This window comes from Cupressus sempervirens, chromosome 4, assembly GCF_028749045.1.
Source record: "Cupressus sempervirens isolate cs-2001-9-10 chromosome 4, ASM2874904v1, whole genome shotgun sequence".
Lineage (NCBI taxonomy): Eukaryota > Viridiplantae > Streptophyta > Pinopsida > Cupressales > Cupressaceae > Cupressus > Cupressus sempervirens.
The window spans coordinates 655,776,140-655,783,189 of NC_143121.1; positions in this window are offsets into that span (position 1 = coordinate 655,776,140).

Below are 7,050 nucleotides of genomic sequence, written 5' to 3' on the forward strand. Positions count from 1 at the left end.
TTTGTGGTATTTTTCATATTATTCCCAAAATTATGAAGAGAAAAGCTAGTTGAATATTCCTATAGGAAATTCAGTTGAACCTCAGCAAATTTGAAAAAGTTAGTAGAGAAATTTAGAAAACTATCAATTTCTTTTATTCATTTCAAAAATCTCTTCGATAGTAGAAGATTCAACAATGAAAATTGAGCAAATAAAAGAATTCAATCAACTAGGCTCTAACCAAAACAAAATCTACTTTTGAAATCTAACATGAAATTTCCTCAATAATAAAAATGTACATTTTCTCCCATTAGATATTAATTTAATTCGCTAAGGGATTTATTGGAGAAAAAAAATTGTTATTACTAGAAAATTTATCCTATTAGGCTATCAATAGTAAAAATTTTATAAATAATTTTTAAAAATTTATTTACAATGATTTATGACAAGGTCATAGGTCCCCATCCCTCACCTCCTTACATCATATAAATTTTTCATAGGAGCTTGGACCTACTGTGAGTAGCCCAACACTGCCCTTGGCAACTCACTTTCCACTGTGCATAGCATAGTGGTTGTCATGGCTAGTGTAGCTACAACTATAGCCTATTGGGATTACAACTCCATGTTAAATTTAATAATTATTATTATTTAACTAATGAGATTTATGAAAAATAATATATGAATACATCCATTGAGGATAAGAACAAGTCACCAAAAGATATGAACAAGAATGATACATTTGTCAAAATGGTACATCCAACATCAATATTACTTTGACAGATCTCAGTGAAAATATAATCACACTACTAAATAATAATAATAATTTAATTAATGAAATGTAATTCATGTATCCTTGATCTTATGTAGGAAATAAAACCCACTTGAGTGGTCTACAAAAGACTGCGTCCTTAAAAGAAAAGTCACTTTTAGCCACCATATAAAGAATCTTCACACTCTTGTGACTTTCATCTCAACATTTCCTCTTGTGTTTCATCTCCTCTAGTTCATCTCGGATACCCCCAATTACCTTCTTTATTTTATAATGGCCAACATTGTATTGGGTGGCCACATCTAGAAGTTGTGACCCTGATTGAGTTTGAGAATCCTTTATGGAATCTAAGACATGTAGAATTTGAGTTTTTTAAGATTCCTCCAAGTGCATCAATTGATGCTTTCTGAGCTCCGCAATCTATTCTTCAATGAATTCTTAGTTATTAAGATTTTCCCAAAATACTTCTCAACCTCCTGTCGAACATCATCTCCATTACCCTTCATCTAGTCTTTCACCTTATTCTCATCTTGTATAACAACTTCCAAATTGTTCCTATAATTTTAAAGCTGGAATAGGAGAAACTATTTTGTTACAAAATTTACTCTATTATCGTAGATGCACAACTCATCCACCTTAAATGAAAGGTCCTCTAGGTCTATACCTTCAAAATACTTTTGGAGAAAATTAGGTGGGGAAGTCCTTGTCATATGCAAATCCCTAGCATAGTTGCATTGGGCTTGGGGAGAAAGTGGGAAGAAGGAGGTCGAGGGTATGTTTGGAATCAAGTTGGGGGTAGTGTTATCTAGGGTCTAGGAAGACTCAATCGACAAGGTGGAGGTTAAATTATCTAAATATTTGCAGTCTCCTATTAGGGTACATTTGTTTTTTGGCTTTTGGAGAGGGATTGAATCTCATACCAAACACAAGGGACACATTTTAAGGGACAATATGAGGTTTAGATGAGGATGGAATAGTGGTGAACACCTAGTTATTTAACTCGATAAAAAGGGCAAGAGATGAGATAGCCTAAGAACTCAAGTAAAGATGGAAATTGTACAATCTAAAGATCAAACTATGGTGAAGTAGATCCCCCCTTTAAATTTTACTTTGGCCACAAAGAGAGAACGAGACATCAAACTCTAGAAGGGAAACATAATTTGATGTTCATATGGAAATGATTCAATATAGGAGATCTAGGTGGGAGTGGAAATGTTTATAGCTTCCCTCTAGGGTTAAAAAAGGATGAGCACTTAAGCCAGTGTCTTCTAGACCCCCATAAGCTATTCTCATTTGAACCTACATTAAACTTTGGAGATTCTTTTGCTAGGGTCAAGGGTTAGTTGAAATTCTCCTATAAAAGGGACTTTGGACATCCAAGGGATTAGGTCCCCTCTAAAATCTTCTCCATGACAACAACTATAGTTTTCATCATGAAAAAAAAATTACTATCCCAATTTGAACTTTATCATCCTTCTGAAACTCCATGAATTATTGAGACAACTCCAAATTAAAACCCTTCATATCCTTGACATACTATTCCATATGCCCATAAGAGATAATTTGCCAAACCCTAGCATTTTCCTTAAACTCTTTGCGTTTATCTAGTTGTAGCTGGTTCAAGTTTCCCTCCATGCTAATAAAAGACCAAACTTCTAACTCCAAACCTAGCACGAAAGGCCAAAAGGTAGGTTGATAGAAAAAAATGGTAGAAGATGCAATAAAGCACTTTTAAACAAGAAATGAGCCACCCATAGTACTTAGTAAGGAAACCACGAAATAAATTTGGGAAGGGGAATCATGACCTAAATTGAAACACAAGTACCTTTTACTTAATTCCATTAAATACATTGATATCCTCACTACCATTTCCATGATTCACAATATCCAATAAGATGTCTAGACAAGTCTCCCTAGGGATCAACTCAAGATCATCCCATATTTTTAATAATAATTAGTGTACTTTCCTTTTGTTGCTATTCTATTAGAAACCTTATTACCTACATAGAGGTGTGTTTACATCTAAGATCCTCCACCATGTCAAGGAATTCCAAGGTTTTTTTGATTGTATGGCTTCCTTTCTACCCAACCTTTGCCTTCTCATTGAGAATGTTGGAGACAATTAGGGCATCACATTCCACTATAATTTCTTGGTAACCGCACTCCTAGACAATGATGACCCCATGGAATAAAGCCAATATTTCAGCCACACAAGCCTTCTAGACTCTCACATCCATGGCATAAGAGACGAGCATGATGCCTCTCATATCTCTAATGAGGTTACCTCATCTAGCCAAACTAAGGTTGTCTAGAGATGACCTATCAAAAAATTTAGCTTTATCCATCCTATGTAATGGGGGGTATTTTATCTATTTTACAATTCCCACATTAGGATGTTTATTTTTTTCAAACAATTAATAAGATTTTGACTTCGAACAATCTCCCAATCAATTGATCCAAGAGGATGCTTATTAGAGGAGAGGTGAATACTGAACATGCTTTCCTTTATATTGGTGATCAAGGCATGAGTCACCATATTAACATCCTTGATTTTACCATTGAAGATAAAGTTGTGTATTTCTTTCCATATAGGAGAGCTTGCCACTAAAGCTCTTTAGTGAAGGGATGATTAAAAGGGGAACTGGAGGAATCAACTACCAACTTGGGGGACTCTAACCAACACCATTAGAGACTAAAGGGGATTAAAATCCATTGTCTAAATCTTTATTAAATTAGTTGAACTACTTATATTAATATGATTTTATATTATTTACATTTTAATGTATATAATTTTATCTTTGTTAAACTTTATAATTGACTACTTATATCTATTCTATTTGTCAACTATGTTCAACCCAGATATATAGTTTAATAAGAAAATATACACATAGATTATATGATTTTATACTTATCTTTATTAATTGTATATAACTTTATATTTGTCAAACTTTACAATCAAATATTTAAATAGAATATATCTATAAACAAAATAAATTTAAACATATACAATAATAAGAATTACTACACTTTTTTTCCTTTATAAGATAAAATATTTATTACTCTCCATATTTAATAAATAAAACCAAACCAATTTGTTCTACTCATTTTCTAGCGTCCTGTAAAGTCACACCCTCCATAAACTCAATGAAGCATCTTCTAAATTGAAGAGGTCCACGAGAGAAGACCACAAATAGCAATAACACACACCCTCCCTGGAAGCATTAATACTACTCTCTACTTTACTAGGGAGCCCACAATATGTGGCAACCATCTTTCCTCAAACTAGTTACTGTGATCATAATAGTGTTCTCACATTGGATATTTTCACGGCACAGTCTTTTGTTTCTTCCATGACATATCCATTGACATGAAAGATCTCAGCGAATAATTTTGATATGATTCAAAGCTAGAATGATTTCCTTTCTGAAATTCATGACATCAGACAGTACAATAAATTCAAAAGCTTTACATGTGGGCAAAGTTTATCTCAGAGCTTAAGATAAGAAAACCCAAAATTGTGAGTTTAAATGTAATAAAAGTCATTATAGAGTGTTTAAAGACAAATAGAAGCCATGAAAGGAAACATATAACCATGTGGGTGACTTCAACTTTCAAATGATGTCATGGAATTTTTCTTGCTGAAATTCAGTGTTTCATATCAAACGACAAACTCTGAAGGTGAATTTTGAAAAGAAATGTTTTACTCTTCTCTCAACACCTGTGTTTCCAAAAAGGATGAAGTCACAATCTGAGCTTTTAGCTACATATTATTGTTGACCTAATTTTCCAAACAAAATTTCACAGCTCCACGTACACGTGTATGGAAAGTTTTAATAATTGAAAGGACTGCTATAATTTTAGGCTACACCAAAATCTTTCCTATCAATTTGGCCACAAGAAACTCTTTGACAAACACCCTCAAAAGATGAACAACCACAAGAAATAGAATGGCCTGTAAAGATAAGATCCTCGCTGTAATCTCACTAATTCAACAGCATGCGCAAAAATCATTATTCTTCAAATCATATTCTTCTACATGTATATTTATTATAATAGTAAATGCCCAAGTACCATATTTATATTATCCCAAAATACAAATATTTATATTACAAAACCTAAATCCTCAGATTTTTTATAGTGAAGAATGAAACTAAATTGAGTGTGAAATGTAGTGATGGATAAAGTAGATCTTGAAAAGATTGATGGAATATCAGTCCAAGAAAAGTTCAACAAACCATATTAAGTGGACCTGCATCCAAGAAATAAGGGCCTCTCCTTCCTTATGTTGAATTCTCAGTACAACTGTGGTTCACCATACTTGGAAATATTTTAATACGTGAAGTTCTATTCATTTCATTTGTCTTTTTATCATCCACCACCAAGAATTGATCTGATAAAAGTTTTAATAAGACTATGTTCTAGTGTTGACAGGCCAACACGATAATTACCTATGGAAATTTTTTGTGGAAATGTTGTGGGGAAAAAGGTGAAGGTTATTGATGATAAGCTGTCCTGAAATTTAAATGGAGTATAAGCACGAATTTTAATGACGATAAGTCATCAATCACCATTGCAATCCTTTTCTCTCCATATCAAGATGGTTACTGTAAAATTGTCTTTTCTAAGAAGCTTGTCAAACAATCATGCAACCCTGGACTATTTCCATGGCTGTAGCAATATCCCATTTTGAATTTGGGCGCACACAAGCAACACTGGAATATATATTGAAGTTAATGGAAACTTCGATATGACCTCATTCGAGGACATCATATTTGTCAATTAGGACGTTAACATAGAGTCACCGATAACTTTAGAAATTATCATTTGGAAAAAAAATATATAAAATTTTGGTGAATAAAAGAAAAAAAATTAATTTCTTTTGGCAATTTTTTTGAGGTTTTTAAATTTTATTGGTGATTATAAGTAGACAATATACTTAGAACCACGATTTTATTACTATTATATAGAGCCAAATGAATTATAAAACTTGAAGGTTAAATTTAGTCCACTTTTATCATTACAATTTCCACCAAATTATTGAATAATAGTTTGGGATAGCACCCTATTATTTGTCTCCTAAACCAATGGTCTATATCCTATTTTAGGCCTTTTTTTTTATAAAGAAGACAAAGTTCTAAAGAAAGTCCCCAAAATAATGACACATGTCTCCAATCAAATCTATTTTGGGCCAAAGTGAGAAACGATAAAACATTTCAAGGAAAGTCTTTGGGATAGAGACACATGTCAAATCTAATAATTAAGTTATAACCTAACTTAAATTCTCACCAAATATTGGCAAATATGGCCACCACTTAAGACAAGTCTTCGAAATTGTAGGCAAAAAATATTTAATTTATCATGTGGGAAAATTAGATTCCACTCGCGAAGCCATCACTATTAAATAAATTCTTCTATATGCAATTGGCCTAAGCATGGGACACAATTTTTTGTAAAGTGAAGGCAACATGGCCACCCCAAAAATAGGCAAATTTGGGGTCCATGATGAGTGAGATTAGCCAATTGACAAATATTAATCACTAAAGTTATCCTTACATAGAGTGGTATTAGTGGAATGTAGATTGTATCTTTCTTAGTTGAAATACAAATGGATTGTCAAACCCATTTTCACCTATATATATATATATATATATATAAGATTTGAACTTTTGATCTCTTTTTTAAAAGTCTAATTTATCCTCCACTATATCAGTATGGGTTGCACACATTTAGAATCTATTCATCTAATCAATGTCATATGTTTAAATTATTGATGAAACAAAACAAAGAATTCTCAATTCTTCACAATTCCCATGAATTCAAAATAAGATTATCCATCTAATCAAAAAATTATTTTTTACCATATTGTTGAGCTAATGACTGACATATTAAACAACATATCACACAATAATGCTTCAAGCTAATAGTTCCTACAAATTCAAACTAAGATCATCTAATAAAAATCTTTTTTTAAACATATTGTTGAGCTAATGATTGACATATTAAACAACATATTCCACCATAATGCTTCAAGCTAATTGTTGCATTAGTTTACGTAAATTTAATAAATGCAATTCTAGGCTTATCATTCAATTTGAGATATGAATGATAGGTTAATAATTGTTTATAATGTTTCTAAATAATTGCATTAAAACCATTTATGCCCATTGCATTTGAGATGGAAAATCTAATTTCCCTAGGCTTTATTCATTTTCACTATAGTTCTTAATTGATACTTTGTTGTTGTTATACATTTGTTTTAGATTTGATTATGGTTTGTGTTAATTTCTTAGAGCCGTGATACC